The sequence below is a fragment of the Mus caroli genome, unplaced genomic scaffold (genome assembly GCF_978045245.1).
Source record: "Mus caroli unplaced genomic scaffold, Mus_caroli_1 scaffold_8, whole genome shotgun sequence".
Taxonomy (NCBI): Eukaryota; Metazoa; Chordata; class Mammalia; order Rodentia; family Muridae; genus Mus; species Mus caroli.
The window spans coordinates 23357838-23377819 of NW_028227263.1; the positions used below are offsets into that span (position 1 = coordinate 23357838).

General features: G+C 46.9%; 1 protein-coding gene and 1 pseudogene across 3 annotated transcripts in view; one reads left to right on the forward strand and one right to left on the reverse strand.

The window, feature by feature from the left end:
- The window catches only part of Prkcb (protein kinase C beta), a 341205-nt gene that overhangs the window by 128345 nt on the left and 192878 nt on the right, over positions 1 to 19982 (reverse strand). The window lies entirely within an intron of this gene.
- On the forward strand, positions 14014 to 14334 carry LOC110297336 (ATP synthase F(0) complex subunit f, mitochondrial pseudogene; annotated as a pseudogene).

Genomic DNA, 19982 nt, shown 5'->3' on the forward strand with positions numbered 1-19982 from the left:
TAAATGATTTGTTTCCCCAATTCCCACTTTACTGGATTCTGTCACTTGTGCCCCGAGGCTCTTCCCGCCACCCAGGCCCTGCAGCTAGACATGAGTCATCTCCTCTTGCCTCAGGGAGAGAGTTGTCAGGTGTGACTGAAGAACAAAGGCAGCAAATCCTTGACTTTTTGGTCCTCAAAGCTTCTGTCCCCTCCTTCTTCCCCAGCAGGGCTCAGAAGGTGAACTGCAGGGTGACAGGGAGCAGTCCCTTCTCTGCTCTGTGATGCACCCCTCTGGCGCCCAAGCTCTGACTTATACTTGCATCCAGCACTGGCTTCCACTGCAGCAGCTGCAGGGCTGGGGATGGAGCTGGGTTAGGAAGGTGCCTGCCTAACAAGTCCCTAGCATGAAGGGGGTGTGGTGGTGCACACCTGAATTCCCAGCACCTGGGAGGGAGAGGCAGGGGGATGGGGAGTTCAAGGCTATCCTGACTACAGAAGTAAGTTGGAGGCCAGCCTGGGAACACCTGAGTCTCAAAACAAAAACAAACACAAAAATCCACAGCGAGCTCCCATGCACACCTTGCCCCAATACAAAATCCCAGGACTGGTCCCAGACTCTCAGTCCCAGAGAGAGGCTGGATCCAAACCTGACGGGGCAGAGCTAGAACATACAGCCGAGACATGTACTTTTCTATGTGTGATGAAAGATCCTCTCTCTCCCAGCCCATAGGCTGAGAAGTGGTTTCTCCATCTATTGTCCACAAAGCTGCAGCAGGCTAAAAGGCAACAACAGATCCTCAGACACCACCCAGACCTCTCGAAGCAAAGACCAAACTGAGTGTTCCGTTACTGTAACAAAACTTAAAGCTCCTGAGGTATGAGAACCACCACTTTTGGCCAGCGCTGTCTGACAGAACTTACTGGAAGAATGGAAATGTATGCTCTCCCTATTAGCAGCCCCTGGTCACTGGCTGCTGAGGATGTGAAGTCTGGCTATTGTACAGGAAGAACTGAATTCTTTACTTTTCATTTAATTCTCATTGATTCCTATTTAAATGATCCCATGTGGCTGATGGCTGCCATGTTGTACTGAGCGGCTGGAACACTTACGTCAGCCTCCTGCCTGACAGACCTACCTCCGTACCCTCTTCTTGCAGGTCAGCCTACGAGCTGCAGACAAATTAATCTTCTCGGAGCATAGATCTTATCATGTCGTCCCTGAGCCTGAAACACTCTCAGTGACTCACCATCCCTTTCTGAGTTGAACGAAGTCCATTTCCTTCTGTTCTTTTTTTTTAATAAGACTAAAAATGATTTATCTCAGAATATGATTTTTTTAAAAAGACTAAATAATTGTAATATATGACAATGAGTGAGCTCCTGTAAAAGAATTGTACTGAACGCTGGTTGTACATGAATCTCATTTAATCCTCACCAAAACCTTATGATATACATATAGGGCTCTCTCTCCACTTCACTTATGTGAAAACCGAGCTGAGGAGATTGAAAGATGCGTCTGACATCCCATAGCTGTCAATAGAAGAGCAGGATTGGAACCCATGCCAGTGCTGGGGACAATGGTGAGCTCTGTAGATTAAGAAAAAAGGACTTCAAGGATAGCATGGTCTACTTGGTGACACCCAGTCTCAAACACCATGACTATACAACTATCTCTAAGACATCCCCCCCATCCTGGCAGGTTTTCCTGGGTCAAGTTTGATGTTGAATGTGCCCTCTGTTGGTTCGTCAGTGGTCGCATTCCCATGGAAGCAGCTTCAAGGGCTCCGTGAAACATGGGCACACTTGTTCTTCTGAAGTGAACAAGCGAAAGCTGTCATCAGATGTCTTGGATGCCTCTGGGTAAAGATTAACATATTTATCCCCAAAATAGCATATCTTTGCATCTCAGATGGTATATCTGGCACATCTTAAGGGAAGTCAGCACGTCATTCATCAAGGTGTTAACAAACAAACAAACATGATGGAGGACCTTTTAAAAATGATACAGACAGATCAGGCAGGTGAGAGAGCCAGACAGGTGAGCAAGGACAGGTACCTGTTAACTTAGAAAAGATGCTGAGGAGGGAATGAAATCTGATCTCAGCCTCCATCCCAGAGTGGAGAGTCTTTGTGTGTGTGTGTGTGTGTGTGTGTGTGTGTGTGTGTGTGTGTTTGTGTGTGTACACATATGTATGTATTATGTTGAAGCCCTGAAGGATATTGGAAGTCTCTGGGTAGACCAGACACTAACTTTGTCATGGCTGGGCCATGTCCTGGGGAAGGAACAAACAAGCCACAGGGACAGAAGTGCTTGTGCCATTGGTTATCTGACAAGTGGTATAGAAACAATTTAAGCATCCGCCATACCAAAGCAAGTGAGTACTACATAGACACTTCTTCTTGTTGTTGTTGTTTTAAAAATGAGTTTCATTTTATTTATCATTTATTTTTATAACGTGTGGTGCTGGGAATTAAACCTGGGCCTCATGAGTGCTAGGCTAATCCCTCTGCCTCTGGGCTGCATTCCCACTCTCAGTTTCACCTTTAAAGAGGTCTCCAGAAGACTGCATAAGAACTGATAACAAGCTGATGGGGGGGTGGGGGGCGGAGCGGGACAGGGATGAGGAGATATCAGATGCCTGCTAGGTGTTCTGGTGAGCTTCCTCCACAGTGCTCAGGCCCAGAGTCCTAGGTAATGGCGCTCTTGTGTGGAAATTTGACAAGGTGGGACCTAGCTAGAGGAAGAAGATCAAGGGGGTGGATCAAGAGAGTGTGTAACCCTGGCCCACTCCTTCACCTCCCCTGACCCCTGTTCCTTTTCCTCCCCCAACCTTCTTCCTATCAGGAAGGGCAGCAAGAGCTCTTCTGTCACGTGTCCCTACCACCATGATGTCCTATCCAACTACATGGGACCAAGAGGCCACCACAGGATGACCAATCTGAAACTGTGAGCCAAACCCCCTTTTTTATTTTATTTATTTATTTTTTTAAATTTTTTTTATTATGTATTTTCCTCAATTATATTTCCAATGCTATCCCAAAAGTCCCCCATACCCTCCCCCCCACTTCCCTACTCACCCATTCCCACTTTTTGGCCCTGGTGATCCCCTGTACTGGGGGATATAAAGTTTGCATGTCCAATGGGCCTCTCTTTCCAGTGATGGCCTACTAAGCCATCTTTTGATACATATGCAGCTAGAGTCAAGAGCTCCGGGGTACTGGTTAGTTCATAATGTTGTTGCACCTACAGGGTTGCAGATCTCTATTGCTCCTTGGATACTTTCTCTAGCTCCTCCATTGGGGGCCCTGTGATCCATCCAATAGCTGACTGTGAGCATCCACTTCTGTGTTTGCCAGGCCCCGGCCTAGTCTCACAAGAGACAGCTATATCTGGGTCCTTTCAGCAAAATCTTGCTAGTGTATGCAATGGTGTCGTCGTTTGGAGGCTGATTATGGGATGGATCCCTGGATATGGCAGTCTCTAGATGTTCCATCCTTTTGTCTCAGCTCCAAACTTTGTCTCTGTATCTCCTTCCATGGGTGACTGTTTCCAGTCAAAGCCCCTTTTTTAAAAAGTTGTTTGCCTCGGGTTTGGCTCACCGACTGTAAGCTGACTAACACAGTGTGAGGTCATGTTTACGGAGGGATGGGGAATGACGAAACTCTAAAGAGGTCGTGGTTGAACAGAGTAAAAGTCCAAATACAGTCAGCTTTACTTCCGTGAGCTTCGCATTTTCAAAAGGAAAAAAGAAGAACTAGCCATGTGTGTGCGCAAGTGTGTGTGTGCAACACTACACTGATCCAAATCGCAACCAGACCACAGAGTGCAGCAGACTCAACTGGGCAGCTTCGGGACCGTAATGACCTTGGCAGAGATGCTGCAACTGGGGCTTGAAAACACCTGTGACATTTCCAGAATGTTCCCACCTCGATCCTCGTGATGCTGAAGTGCTGAAGCTGTACACAGAGCTGGTAAGGAGTGAGGCAAGGCCTTGGCTGGAGCCACTACCATCCCATCCATTCTCCCCCCAGTCCTCTTGCCTCTACCTTTGGACTTCAAGCATATATGGCTGCTTGCTCCTCTTGGCAAGCTTCTGCATCTGAGAGAGTAACAGACAGACCGAGTGTGTGTGCGGGACCATGCTCCACACATACTGTCTAACAACTATGTGCAGGCTGAGCATGCCCGACAGATCTTTCCTTAATGACTCGGACCTTCCCACCAAATCCCAAGCAGTTCTGCCAGCTCTGGAGAATCTGACTAGGCCAGAGCCATCGTCTCTGCATACACTCTGGGATCAGCTGTGCCCTTCCCTGAGGGGGAAAGATGCAGAGTAAGCCTTAAGCAAAAAACCCAAGAGAAATTTTGTAAAGGAGCGTCATGACCCAACCGTCTTTGAGATCCTTCTCTGCCTGCAAGGCCCCCTGCCCTCAAGCTGATGCCCATGCATTAACAGACCTCAGCACAGATCAGCCATCATCCACCAGGCTTGCAGAGCAGGCGCTTGGAGCTCCCCCTAGAGTTCACAGTGTACCTGTCCTTTATCCAGAGGACTCCCTCCATGGTCCTTTGCCAAAAGCCCATTTTGCCTGCCTTTCCTGTCTCTGCTGCCATTTCCTCCCTAAGGCCCTTTTGGGCCTCACCTCACCCCTCACCAGCTCTGTTCCATTCAGCCTCAGCATCTCAGCACACCCAATGGCTCATTCAGTTGTTACCTAGAGAAGAGACTGTGACACCCCAATGTTTTGAAAGAAGCCTGTGCTCTGATGAGGACTTTGGGTCTCAGTGACACTACTTTCTAGCTGTGTGACTATAGGAAGTTTCTTGGGCTGTCTGGGTCTCGGTTTTTCCCTCTGTAGTATAAGAATAGTAGCAATGCTACCTCATAGAATTGTGTATTAGTGTGGGGGTGGGGTGGGGGTTGCTTAAGAGCTATGATGAACACTACGTTATTATATGAATTATCCTGACTACAACCTATTACTGTTCTATCCTACTAAGTGCTGAGGAAAATCATTTGTATGTACTTTGCAAATGTTGAATAAATGGTTAAAGGTCATTAGACTCCCCAATTCCCTATAAGATTAAAGCCGCCTGTGAGCAGGATCTGTTCCTATGGTGACCACATCTGGGTGCCCAGCCTGAGTACCAGCATCCAGCCCAGTGCATGTGGTCAATGAATGAGCATGGAACTGATACATGGGCAAAGAGCATGCTTGCCTCTATCTGCTGCAGTGTCCCAGTGACTGTGACACGGCAGTCTCTTCTCTCATTCCCTGGGCCACCTTGCATTTGCATCCGGCACAGAGCACACTCCATCTACTTGCTGTGTGAACCAGGGTGATTCAATAGACCAGCACAGTGAGGAACAGGCTGCATGCTGAAGGACCAAACAAATGGCCAGGAACCACACATCCCTAAGAGCATCCTTAGGAGACAGAGAAGATCCTAATGTGCAAAGAGAATTTGCAGGTGCCATGATCCATTCTGCTAATGACCGTGACAAGGGTGGCACTTGCTGAGCAGTCTATGCGCACATGTTTAAGTGTGTTCATGTGCGGAGGTGTTCCTTATCCCCACTGTCCTTGCTCCTCACAGCCACACTTGTTCCACGTCTCCCTGGGAGGTCCAGCTGGTTTAGGAAAGTCAGTGTCCTGGCTGATTTGAAAACAGGCTGTTCTGAGACCATCTGCTTCCTTTGCCCTAGGACATAGGAGCTGGCGTAAACTGTCCTCCTGTGCAGTGTCTCCTGCATTTCAAGCAGTCTTGTCTAATCTCAAGCCACTTTCTATACCAAATTCATAAAATGTGGTGGTGAGGTGTGGAGACACCGAAGCCAGAGAGCCTGGACTTCAAGAGACTCGTTGTCATTCAGTGGCTCTGTGCCCCAAGTCACGTACTGTCTCAGTGACTCAGATCCCTTCTCCAAAAGAAGGGGCTTTATAATAAGAATGTTATCTCACTGGAACAGTGTAGTAATTAAGTGAATTCATACCGTCTTTGGCATATAGTAAACTTAGAGTGTTCCATCTTGTGATTACTGGCTATTATTCTGCATTGGCATCCCATAATGCTTCCACAGCATACTTGGTGAACTTAACACACACACACACACACACACACACACACACACACACGGGTGCTCAGATACACAACTGGGCCTAAACGAAATGACCATTCTTCACCACTCTTCTTGCAAAAAGCCAAGCGTTTGTCTTCACCTAACACTCGCAACTGCTACAGCAAGAGCAAACCCAGTGTCAGAGTAACCTCCAAATTAAACAAATGCCTCACCTTCCAGTCTTCATCCCAATTAGCACTCAATTTTTACACAGTCACTAAACCATGAGTCTGTTCTGTATTATATATATTTTCATTTAGCTTCATAATACTCCCACTAAAAACAACACTGAAAACCAAACAGCAAACATGGCTGATGGGTGGCAGTGGGGAGAGCTCTATAGGAGGAGGAGCCCAGCACTGTCTGGACTGAGGTTCACTCTGGGCCACAAGCTGACTCTGGGCACAGGGCAGGAGGCCAAGCAGCTGCTGAGGGGCAGAAACATCCCAGAACTTGAGACGGACTCTTCAGACGCGTCTCGGATAAGAGTTTCCAGGAAAGCAGAGCCTGGCATGCCAAGATTCTAGAGAAGAGAAGGAGGTAACAGAAGGCCAGTGCAGGGCTTTAGCAATTACCTACAAAGTCTGAGACACCAAGGTGAGGTCAGTGCAGGGTTCTTGGAAGTTTCACCATCCTGGTAAACAGAAAGTGGTGCTCCAGACCTGAGGCAGGAAAGGGCAGGACCTGAGGACATCTCCAGTCCCTGACAGGCAGGGCGATGCTGGAGTAGATGGTGAGGAGTGTAGTCATTTATCCCTCTCTAATGTAACAAGGAGGGATGGGGTTCGGGTGGAGGAGACAAAGCTCCAAACAGAACACACCAAGAGGACCAGAGGAAGAAACCAGACCACGGAGCAGACTCCCAACTGTGATTCGGATTACCCACACTGTTGACAACAGGAAGAGTTTCACCAGACAATAGGCTACAGAGAAGAAAAAAAATGAGAACTTTAAATTAAAATAATTCCCAAATTGAAGGTCATTGTACAACAGACCTGACAGAGATTTCTCAAAACCTGTTGTGGTCATGAAGAACAAAGGACACTGTAAACGGTCATGAGCAGCTCTCTGGTCCCAGAAGACAAAGGAGGCGAGGAATGAAGCTTGGCCTTCCAGGCCAGATCCCAAGGTACATCAAGAATGAGACCCAACAAAACCAGTCAGATGCAAGTAAGAATCTGGGGTTTAATTAACAGTAGAAGCTATGCCGAGTAACTCAGGCCTGTAAGTACAGCTAACTACAAGGCTGAGGCAGGAGGATCACAAGTTCAATTCCCACCTGGGCTACAGAGGTTGTTCAAGGACAGCCTTGAACAATTTAGCAGAAACAGAGGGTTGAAGACATACCTTAATGCTGGAGTACTTGCCTGGCATGCATACAGACCCAGGCTCCATCATGAGTCCTTCAAATATCTTGGCTTTTAGAAATGCACTACAGTAATGGGAGGCAACGATGAGGGCAGCGAGAGGACGGGGACAAGGAGCTCCTCACTATTGGTGACATGTCTACAGTCTATAAGCACTCAAGTGTGAGCATTTGTTAAAGTACAATAAGGTAGAATTGCAATTTATGGGGTTAGCAGCAGGTTGGAGGCCATGGGAAACAAATGAGCAAGCTGAGAGGAGGCAGGGGTACCGGCGGTTGGGAGCACGGGAGTGAGGAGCACGAACAGTTGGAAGCATGGAAACAAAAAGGATGGAAAATGGAAGAGAGTCAGAGACACTGGGGCGCAGTGGGGACGGCTCACATGGGACTGTCAAAGCCCAGCACAGAAAAAGATTAAAACAGAACAGACAAGAGCCATTCAATATGGTACCAAATTAAGAGTTAAGGGGTGTATAATCACCAGACAGGATAAACACACAGAGAGACACATATACACACACATATACATGCACACCACACCATACACACACCCCTCCCCCCACATGCACCACACAACCACATCACACATATACACACACCACACACACACCACACCACACCACACCACACCACACCACACCACACATACACACATTCCACACACACACATCACACCACACACACAAACATAACAGTCAAGCTACTGAAGACCAACAACTAAAAGAAAGCCCCTAAGCCAGATTAAGAACACATGGCCTTCCAGAAGTCAATAATGAGACAGACTCGGCAGCAGCAGCGGTGGGGAAACAGTGGGGTCACATCTTTAAAATGCTGTAAAGAAATGATGGACAATTCAAATTCTACATTCAGCAAAAACATTTTCCCCAATTGTAAATATGAATAAAAAATATTTTAAAATTTATTTCTACTTTTTACTTTTTACTTTTTATTTCTCTATTTTACTTTGGCAAGGCCAAAGTAAAATAAAATTTCCTGGATCGAAAGGAAAATGAAAATCCAGAAGTGTATAAAGGGAAAAACAGAATGGCTAAATCTATTTATCAGTCAAAACGCAGGTGGGTCAGATAGGGCAATAATCATGTGCAGCTTAAACATGAAGCTGGGATGAAGGAGAAGGGACCCGTCAGTGGAACAAATATATGATGTAGGAACCCAGGATCATTGAAAATAATGAAGACAAGGCTGCATAATAAAATCTCAAGACTGAAAAAGGACACTGTGCCTTTATGTTGCACAAACTGTAAGACAAAGTAGTAGATTTAAAGACAAGAAATCTAAGGAGATAGAGACACATTTGAAGAACTGGGGAGACAGTCCAGTATAAAGCCCTTGTTACTCACAAGGTTTGAATACCCAGAATCTATGTCAATGGCAATAGCTGTGATTCCTGCAACCCCAACCTCGGCTGGCAGATAAGAGAACCCTGGAGCAAGCTAACTAACAAGTCCTGCCATTTCAGCAAGCCCTGGGTTTGACTGAGAGACCCTACTCTCTGAGTAAGATGGAGGAGAGCCGGAGGCTGAGCTCTGTTAACATCCTCATACATCTTCCACCTGCACACACACACCTACCCATGTGTGACCCCTACACACATGAAATGGAAAGAGGAAAAAAGTCATAAGAAGACCATCATCCACTTAAAAGCTATGGCAATTATGATTTATAATAACAACACTGCTTCAAAACACATGAAGTGAAACTTGAGACAATCAAGACTATCCAAGATCATAACTAGACACCTAAAAATAAATAATGATTTATTTTTAATTATGTATTTGTGTGTGTACAGGATTATAGCATGATTTATTTTGTGTGCTTTGCCCTTTAAAAGATTGGTTGCTAGTTAACTGGCCCATTGAGAATGCTCAGCTGTTAGGACTGCTTCACCTTGTGACCTTCAGTGTTGGGACTTCTGGGAACAGGAGAAGCTGAGAGGGGAGAGTGGGGTCCCACGGGCAAAAGAGGAAGATCAGAGAGCAGGGTTAGAGAAGACGGTGCAGAAAAAGAGAAGATTGAGTCAGGCTGGAGAAGAGGAGGCAGTTGGGCCAGACGAAGATAAGCTGAGCCTGAGAAGACATTGTTAGGAGGCAGTTAGGAGAAGAACTCACAAAGCAGAGAAGAAAAAAAAGGCGAAAAGCCACACAGGAGCATTTGAGAGCAAGTTCCTACGGATGTCAGAGGTGTTGGGTCCCCTAGCGCTGGAGTTAGGTGGCTGTGAGTGGCCAGGCATGGTACTAAGATCACTGTCCTCAATAAGAGTAGTGCAGGCTCTTGACCACTAAACCATCTCTCCAGAGCTGAACACCTCTTTTAATAACAGAACACGCAAACAAAATCACGACAAATGAAGAAAACGTCAACAAAGGAAACCCATGGGAACTATTGCAACAGTAACTGCACAAATGCATTCTCTGCGAACGCACAGGAAGTATTCACCAGCACCTCAAAGAAATCCGGTATCCTCTCTGACCGTGGTGGAAAGAAACAAGAAATCAAAAACAGCAATAAAACAAAACAAAACAACAACAACAAACAACTATCTACAAGTGCTGGAAAATTAAACATCTATTTTAAAGTAAGCCACCAGAAAAAGATTATCTAGTGGACATTCAAATATACTTCAGTTCTATAAAAGTCAAGCAAAGCTGTGCTTACAGGAGAATGTGTAGCCTTAATTTACAGAATGAAAACGAATGTTCTTGTTCTCTCTCTCTCTCTCTCTCTCTCTCTCTCTCTCTCTCTCTCTCTCTCTCTCTTTTCTGCACATTAGGCCTCAGCATGCACAGATCACAGCACATGCAGCCATTCATCCCTCTAATCACAACATTCAGGAGCTTATTAGCATTTGCTCACCACAGAAACAATGCCATGAATAGCTTGTGCCTGTCCTGGAGTCTTTCCCTGGATTGAGCCCAGACAGTGGGAAATCCCACACCCTAGGCTAAAGTTCTGCAACATTCTATCAGCCACAATGGCATTCCCCCTGATCGCCACCACCCTTTGCATGGGCATGCCTGCACAGTATTCCAGGTCTTCGTGCAAATGCCATTCTTTCTCCACTGGAAGAAACTAAAACTAAGAGAAATGTAGCAGGAAACAGAACTTAATCCAGATGGTCCAGCTCTGGGACCTGATGGGATACTGAGTTAAAGGCACCAGCCTGATGGCACTCAGATGCCAACACCACTCCTAGCCTTGAAGGGCCTGAAGAAATAGTGTCGCATAAGCCAAGAAAGATCTAGTAGTACGGAGAAGGGGCCACTGGCACAGGTAAGAACAGACACTTTGGGACAGAAAGGTCTCATGCTCTGTCTTCTACCATCCTCTCACCTCTTGCCTATGGCTTAATACATGAACTCAACCGAGAGACAAGAAGCAAGGGGCCCATGAGATGTCCTCTATGGGCTCAGTGTCCTGAGAAAGAGTAGATAGTGAAGGAGGGTGAGGGGTATGTGTACGGAAAAGCCAGCAAAGGTATACACGGATGCTTACTGGTAAGAACATCAGCTGGGCAAGGGGTATAGCCTATAATTGCAGCACTCAGGAGGCTGAGGCAGGAGGATTGTGAGTTCCAGGCCAACCTAGGCTACAGAGCAAAACTCTGTCCCCAAAATAGTTTCATTCAGAGCAGAGTGAAAGACCAGTGATGTAGCCCCCATATGGAGCAGTCTCCTTGTCTCCTTGGCTGCCAGAGCAATGGAAGGAGTGGAAGGAGGAGAAGGGAGGCAGACAATGGCCACATGTGATGAGCTATAAGGTTAGTTACATAGTGGGTTCTTAGCTTGATGGATGAGGTCAGCACCTCTGGTCTATTTGCTGTGAAATAAGATTATTCAGTTCTTCCCCTGCCTGCTTGCTCCCTCCACGTAGTCGGGAACATGACCAGCCAATAAAAGGGGGGAGGGTCTTTTTCATTCTGTCTATCTAGGCCAGTGGTTCTCAACCTGTCAGTCATAGCCCCTGTGGGGGTTGGACGACCCTTTCACAGGAGTCGCCTACCCAGTATCCTGCATATCAAATATTTACAAGAGGATTCATAACAGCAGCAAGATTACAGTTTTGAAGCAGCAACAAAGTAATTTTAGGGTTGGAAGTCACCACAACATGAGTAACTGAATTAAAGAGTCGCAGCATCAGGAAGGTTGAGAACACTGCTCTGGACTGTCATGTGACTTGCCTTAGCAACTGGACCATCAGCCAATGTGGTACAAACTTAAAGATGCTTGAGAGGGCTGAAAATAACTCATCAGGTAGCCAACTTTCTTTGCAAGCATGCCAGCCCAAGTTTCAGTCCTCAGCACCCATGTATGAAGCCAGGCTTGTGGTTGTACACCTGTAACCCCAGCATTGGCAGACAGAAATGGGCTTTTCCCAATGCCTGCTGACCAGACAGCATAGCCAAAAAGGCGAGCTTCTGGCTCAGTCAGACACCCCATGACAACGAGATAAGAGGAGAGATAATAAAGGAATATATCAAACATCCTGACCTCCAGAGAAACACATACTGGCATATGTTCCCATCTCTCTCCCTCTCTCCCCCCCCCTCTCACACACACACACACACACACACACACACACACACATACACACACACACACACAGTATTTGTGAACCAGAGAACCAAGGTTTGGATCACTATATTTTTCTGTTGTTGGTCAGAGGATGCTTGGGACCAGAAAGAATCGCCTGAGCAAGCTAGAGATAGCCTGCTGGCTTGCATAATGGTTATGCTTGTCACCCCAACTTCCACTGAACTATCAGCCATGACAGTGGAGACATTCTCTGACCATCCAGCAGACTGGGTCTTAAGAACCCTCCAGCAATAGACCCACAAAATGAAGGAAAGAATGCTTGCCATTTTAAGTGGACTTTATTTGGGATGATTTGTTATGCAGCAAACGCTTACTGTTGCAACTAGTAAGAAGTTGTGAAATAAGCTCACTCGGGCTTCCCCTGCCTGCTTGCTCCCTCCACGTAGTTGGGAACATGACCAGCCAATGAAAGGGGGAGGGTCTTTCTCATTTTGTCTGTCTAGGCCAGTGGTTCTCAACCTGTCAATCATGGCCCCTGTGATCATGCACCTTCTTGACAACAGAACCACAGTGGACAGCGCATGTTCATTTGTGGATAATGATGCCAGAGGGAGGCAATGAGAAGGAGGACGCTCCACTTTACTCCGTGAAGCCACTTCAGGTGAGCTTTGAGGGTTTTTTTGTTTTTGGAGGGAGGTGGGAGAGAGAGAGAATGAATCTAACTGTTTAGATTGCTCTGTCCCTTCCAGCTTTCTTTTCTCTTTTAACAAATTGCCCTGTGAAGAGACTCCTTTTCTATTTTCCCTCCTGGGAAGTTATTTATTTTTTATGGGCTTCTTTTGGGAAATAAAAATCAATTTTGGAATGCAAGTGATACATTTTACTCTCCCATAATGAAAGCTAGAAAATTAAAGGCCCCAAGGAACAACCTCTCTGTACTGAAATGATGGTGAATGCAGCCCCCAATGTTCCTGGGCGAACATTTTATAAATTGTGGCCAGTCTTCACTGATGGATACCTGGAAATTGCTGGTGAAGGGTGGGGCCGTTTCCAAGGGTGGCTCCAGATGGGCATGGGTGGGCTCAGATGGGTTCTTACACCCATCAAAAGGCATTTTCAGATCATCTGCTCTGTAATTCACAACTCTGAAAAAAAGAATCTACATTCACAGGAGCTCTCCTGGGTGCGATTCTGACACCTGTTCACTTACGTACTAAAGAAATAATTAATGAACATCTATTATGTGTCTAGACTGACTGATAGAAGACAGACAAGTGGCACCTTCTTAAAGCTCACAGTTTAGGCAAAAGCTGTAAACACCACAGAAGACCTCTTAAGCTAAGCTCCGTGACAGTATATTCCAGTGGGGTGATTTGTGTGTCTGGAGCACCACCAAGCGCCCTGGAGAATAGTTCTGTATGGAACAGGGCAAACAGTGAAAGCCAGAAAAATTGAAGTGTGATCAATTGCAATAAGGTCCCACTTGATCTTTGACAGAGGTGGACCCCTAGGAAAGCCTTTCCAAGTCTTCTCCCACTGAGACAGAGAACAGGCTGCTGGTCCGCCTGGGTCCCCCTTGACAAATCATGGTGGGCTTCCCTGGAGTGGCAGCATAATCAGTCAGACTGTTGCTCCCTCCAGGGTGGTTCCTGGGAGAGGCATGGCAGTACCTGGTCAGCACTCAGCAGTTTGTGCCCTGAGGGGCTCGCTTTTGCAAACAGCATCCATTAATTACATGGGGAGCCCTCCCGAATCAGGCCAGGTCCCATACAAAAGCAAGTTCATATTCCAAGTGCAGCATTCTGCCTTAGGATAAGGATCAGTGTGGTCCCTGGGGGTCCTTTCTAAATGATGTATATAAGGGTTTGATAAGGCATGGCCAGCATAAGCTCATGTGCTTGCATGGGTGCACACACATGTTAAATAAATGACTAAATGCAATACATCTAAAAATTTTTAAAGATTTTTTTTTCAGACACCAGGACTGCAAGATGGCATTGCTCATGCCACTAAAGGAGAAGCAGCTCACAGAGATTAAACTCGGAGACCTGTTGAGCTGGATATCAATGTTGGATTTCACCCCTGATGGTATTGCAGGAACCTTTTGGAGAGGTTATGACCAGTATTACAAGTACATCAGGGTTCGGAAAGGCAGCATCTCAGGGATTAACATGGTGCTGGCAGCCTACATGGTTTCCAGCTACTGCATTTCTTACAAGGAACTCAAACATGAGCAAGTTCCACTGAAGAGGGGTCGCTGTGGAGGGCACTTCACAGCTGATCATAGCCATCTGCCCGGCTCTAATCCATGAAGAATTCAACTGCGGCTGATCCTTCATGCCCTGACTGAGAACTAGTGTCCGATAAAAAGGGACTGACGGGTCCATGTAAATAAACATTTTTTTTTAATTTTTTTGAAGGGATGGATAAAATATTCCACAGTTAAAAGCAAACACTGCTCTTGCAGACAATCTTGGTTCAATTCCCAGCATCCACATGGTTGCTCACAACCACTCCCTCCTCTGGTCTCTGGGCTCTTGTGTAAATGTGATGCATATAAACTCACACACACACACACACACATGTCACCACCACTACTACTACCACCACCACCACCACCAACAACAACAACAACAACAACAACAATAAATTAAGTATAAAAGGCATTTGGCTAAGAGGTCCCTAACCAAAGCCTCGCTGTGTCCTTGATGCTGTGTTCACTGATCAACAGATCCCCTCTTCTTCGGCATGCTTCTGTGAGGCGTGTGAGGGAATGGGGGCCCTGGTGGATCAACTAGCCTGCCAAAAGTCCCACAGAATGTGACAGGGCTGGAATCTGAACACCATTCAACCTGGCAGCAAAGCCCGTGGTCCCCTCCTTTCTTCCTCAAGTCCTCCCATGATACCGGTAGTTCTTCCTTCCACTCTCACACTGAACCCGCTCAAGCTCCTCCATGAACAACCTTGTCCGACATTGTCTCCTCTGGCCACCTGCTTCCATAACCCCAGTTCTGTCCTTTTCTCCTCCATTTTGGACAGTTTTGTAGATGTTTGCCATCCACATCCATGCAATCATTCATGGGGGGTAGGGGGCTACATCCACCCATCACCCTCTGCGGTCCCCTTTCATCTTGGAACCCTTCCTTTACAGCTCATCCTCCAATGGCTACACTATTAAAGAAAACAGCATTCGGTCCACAACCAGCACCAGTCAGAGTCTCCACAGTGATTCCTCTTTCATCCACGGTGGGATGTCAAAGGACCCAATCTTTGGTCTACAGTTCCCTTCCCACTCCTCAGCTTCCCTGCTGTCTCAAACGCCCAGCATCCTAGCCCTTAAAGCGCTCCACCATTGAACCACCACTGTCGGAATCTATAAGTTAAATGACCAAACTGATGTGCCATCTTCATCCATAGCTCACCATTTACTACTTCTGGTTGGCATTCTCTAACCCCTGAAGCAGATCCATGCCCCCACAGTCCTAACAAGACTGCTCTCCTAACCCTAGGCTCTCTATCGCCTGCCTCTTGCAATAGCTTCCTCCTCTACCGCTGTGCCTGTGACTTCTGCATGTATCCTCTCAGCTCTCTTTCCACAGCAGCATCACTGGACCCATAGATCCTCCCTGCCTCACGTGTATCATCCCGTATGTGACCCCAAACATCTCAGTCTCCATCTGGACAAAAGCAAAAGCCCCATCGTTTCCTTGAATGAGCCCCTTGGTCCTTTTCTCCTGGCTGAGCCCCTATCATGTTCACCACCCGCACATCTCCCTGAGCCAAGAATCTCAGGTAATCCTTCACCTCTCCGTCTCTCTCTCCTGGTCCTATAGATCAATTTATTCTCATCCTTCCATTTCTGTTGTCACTGCCTTAATTCAAGTTTGCTCCATCTCATCCATCCTACTGAGATCAATAGTTCCTTGATGGGTCTCTAAATCTCCCGTCTCTTGAACGTCCAATCCTTCTTTTTAATTGTCACCCATGGTATCCAGATCCGGCCATTACCATCTCTGGGGGCCCACCAACGCCTGCGCAATGTCTAGAATCCCTAGGAAGTCTGAGAAGGGCTGTCTGTGATCTACCATCCATCAGCTTTCGCTGCTGCTCTACAGTCCAAACAATACCAGAAACCCATTGCACCTGCGTGCCCCTGGGCTTTCTTCATTCAGCCTGACAACCCACCTGATCCATCTATTGAATCATGTATCGAGAAAACACTTATTGTACAGCTGTACGTATCAGTTATATTTTACACTTATGTATATGGAGGTTTAAAAAAAATAGGAAGATTCTTGTCCTCCCTCCTATGGAGAACAGCAAACAAGAATCACAATAAAAAACTGATCCATGCCAAGAGGACAGCAGCGGAGATTGATCGGGGCAGAGTTTCTCTAGACTGTCCTGGGGTTTCTTTGAGAGGGTGACATTTAGTCCCAACTCATGGACAGCAAATAGTAGATGATGAGGCATGGGGAGGGGAGGCTGGAGAGATGACTCAGTGGTTAAAGAACTTGTTACACCAGCATGAAAGCCTGGGTTCAGATCCCTAAAGCAGAGCCCACGTATAGCTGCAATCCCCGATGGGAAACAGACAAATCCCCAGCAGCTTGTAGGACAGCCAGCCTGGTACTCCCAGGGGCAAACAAGAGACCCTGTTTCAAATAAGATGGCAATAGCTGATGCCTGAGGCTGTCCTCCAGATGCATACTGTCTCTCTGTCTCTGTTTCTCTCGGTCTCTCTCTTTCTCTCTCTCACACACATACAGAGAGAGACAGAGTCAGAGACAGAGAGAGGGAGAAGCAGAGAGACAGAGAGAGTTCTAAAAAAAGAAGAGCATCTACAGCAGACACAGAGAATGGGTTTGAGGACTTGGGACTTCAGTTGAAAGTCTGAGAAGTCTTGGAATAGGTGAAGTAGGGGAGTACTGACGGTAGTCTGATTTACATTTTAGAACGAGCCCTCCGGCTGGGTAGGAAGAGTGGATTTCAGAAGACAGAAGCCCATGAAAGTTTCCATTTATCTTTCAAAGTATAAAAGAGGCAAAGCGGCTCGCAGAGTCCCAGCAAGGGGCAGGCAGGCTTCCCACTAGCGTTAAGTTCCTGCCCATCCACAGTCCACCAATGTCTTTGACTTTGGGGGGGGGGGGGCTTTCGTGACCCTAAGGTTAGAAGTGACCCCTCCCACGTTGCTGGCATCCTCATGTCCCTAGTGTGCTCACTGTTCTTGCTCTCTCAGCAGGTTTGTGAACCAGTGTGTGGAGAGCCATACTCACACCGTGAACCCTCATGGTGTCGGGGGAAGAGCCTCCCACCACGAAAGGATTTGAAAAACAACCGAATGAATAAAGGCAGAGAGGAGATCTGCACTCTCGGAAAGCAGCCTATGATCAACCTAGGACAGGAGTCAGTCGCACCTATATTTAACTCAAGCCCCTCTGATCCCAGCATATGAAGAGTTTGGGTGCATGAATTTACCTCTCTGAGGCTGCATTATTTCTTTATGTTAAACTGGAAAAGGCCATCAACATGGAATAGGAATTACCTCATAGGTCACCACGGGGTTCTTAAAAAAAACAAAAACCAAAAAACAAGAAGCTCTAGCATTTCTTCCTGTTACCAAGTGTGCTGGCTGGAGAAAGGCGAGGTTGGCCCAAGTCAATACACAGAGCTGGGATTACTGAATAGTTAGGGAGGAGACGCTGCCCCTTTAAAAAGCTTGTTATTATCATTTTGTATATATGAGTGTTTGAATGCATCCATGTGCACCACCTTATGCCTGCTGCCTGTGAAGACCAGAAGATGGCACATTCCTCAGAACGAGAGTTAGAGACAGCAGTCAGTATCACTGGGAGCTGGGAACTGAACCCAGGTCCTCTGCAAGAACTGTGAATGTTCTTAACTACTGAACCATAACTCCAGCCCATTCTTGTTTCAACTCTTATGCTCAGCAAGTATTTGTTGAACACTGACCAGAGACATAAGGCAGCCAGCACCTCCATCTCTTTCCACAATAAACACTCTAAGGACATAATCTGCTGATAGGATTGGGCTGGGGCTGGGGCTGGGGCTGCGGCTGGGGCTAGCCAATGCACCCCGTGCCCAAGACTCACCAATGACAAAGCTACAGAAATAACCTTTTGCATTGACTTTCAGGCTCATGTCCCAGGCAGGAGGCCCTCTCTGGAAACCTGCAGAGTAATATCCTTGTTGAAGAAACCTAGATCCTAATATTTGCCTGTCTATCATGTCTAGAAAAAAGTGTAACAGAAAGTCGCCTAACCTGTCTCTTGAGAAGAGATTATACTAAGCCCAGGTTAGTTTAACATCATGAGTTGAGGAGATCTGGTAAACCATACATAGCCAAGGAGAACCCCATGGGAAAGCTGGTAGCTCCAAGGCAGAAGAGAAATGGAAGCTGTGTGTTTGCTGAAGGCTGGAGGGAAAGCATACCTACCCCTCAAGTTGAAGTCACTTCAGTTCCTACAGCCTCAGTGTGGGCACAATGGCTAATGGCATAGGCTTTAGATTCAACAGAACAGGAATCAGACTTCAGTTATGCCCATGCACCAAGCCAAGTCACCGTGGGTAATTTCATGGGTTGGTTTGAATGAAAATGACTCCCATAAACTCACAGTTAGTGGCACTAATGGGAGGTGTAGTCTTTTGGGAGTAGGTGTGACCTTGTTGGAGTAGGTGTGGTCTTGTTAGAGGAAGTGTGTCACAGGGGGTGGGCTTTGAGGTTTCAAACACTCATGCCCGGCCTAGTGTCACTCTCTCTCTTCCAGCTGCCTGCAATCCAGATCTAGAACTCTCAGCTCCCTCTCCAGGTCCATGTCTGTCTGTGTGCCTCAGTCAGTAAAGCCCTCTGAGTATCAGTTTCCCCAACTATAAACGGAGAGAAAAACATATCAGTACAGAAAAAGAACTAAGCACTGTGCCTAGTACAGACTGTGCTAATGAAGAAGTAACAAAATTCTAGGCCTTTAGGTCGAGGCTTGGGAATGTAACCTTTGTGACTCATTGCTCCAAGGTATGCTAATCATACCTTGATAGCGACATTCCTTCCTTCACCTACCTGCTTCCTGAGTTCAAAGAGTGTTCATTCAAAGAAAGTCACCCTGACCAACACCGGAAACTGCCATGCAAATGTGCTATTGTTAGGGGCTCTTAGAAACTGAGAGTTAACCAAAACAATTACCAGGTATTCTCTGTGACTCTTGTGACTTTACACTTCCTTATGACTCTTAACTGGTATCTTTGGTATTTTTCCAACAACGCCCTCCCCACTTCCTTGAGTTGTGGTTTCTTCCTTTAAATACCCCCTTACTCAGCTACTCGGGGCGCCATGGTCCTCTACCCCTGCGTGGTGTATGACCATGGGCCCGAGGACGCTCTCGAATAAAAATCCTCTTGCAAGTTGCAGCAAGATCGTTTCTTGTGGGTGATTTTGGGGTGTCGCCTCTCCTGAGTCAGAACGTGAGGGAGTCCTCACGTTGTGGGTCTTTCATTTGGTGCGTTGGCCGGGAAACGCGACCACCCCTCACACCCGAGAACCGACTTGGAGGTATGGGGATCCCCTCTTGTGTGTGTGCCGGCCGGTGTCTCTGTTTTGAGTGTCTGTTTTCTGAAACGAACATTGGAACATGTGCTTGTTGTGTTGGGTTGTTTGTGTCTTGTCCTGTGTTTCTGAAGCATGGCGAAGTCTGAGTTCGGATCCATCTGAGTTTATTAAATTTGTGTCTTGGTTTTCGGGTTGCGAGATCGTGGGTTCGAGTCCCACCTCGTGCCTTGGTTTTACACCTGGCAGAGTGAGGAACAAGTGTGCTTCTCTGGTTTTGGTCGTCTAGGTAGAAATGGATGCTGGTGTTTGTAGACGATGGGGTGATGGGGTCTGAAATGCGCGCGTGGTCGGTATTTGCAGCTGTCCTTTTGGGCCGTAAGGACCGGAGGACTGTGG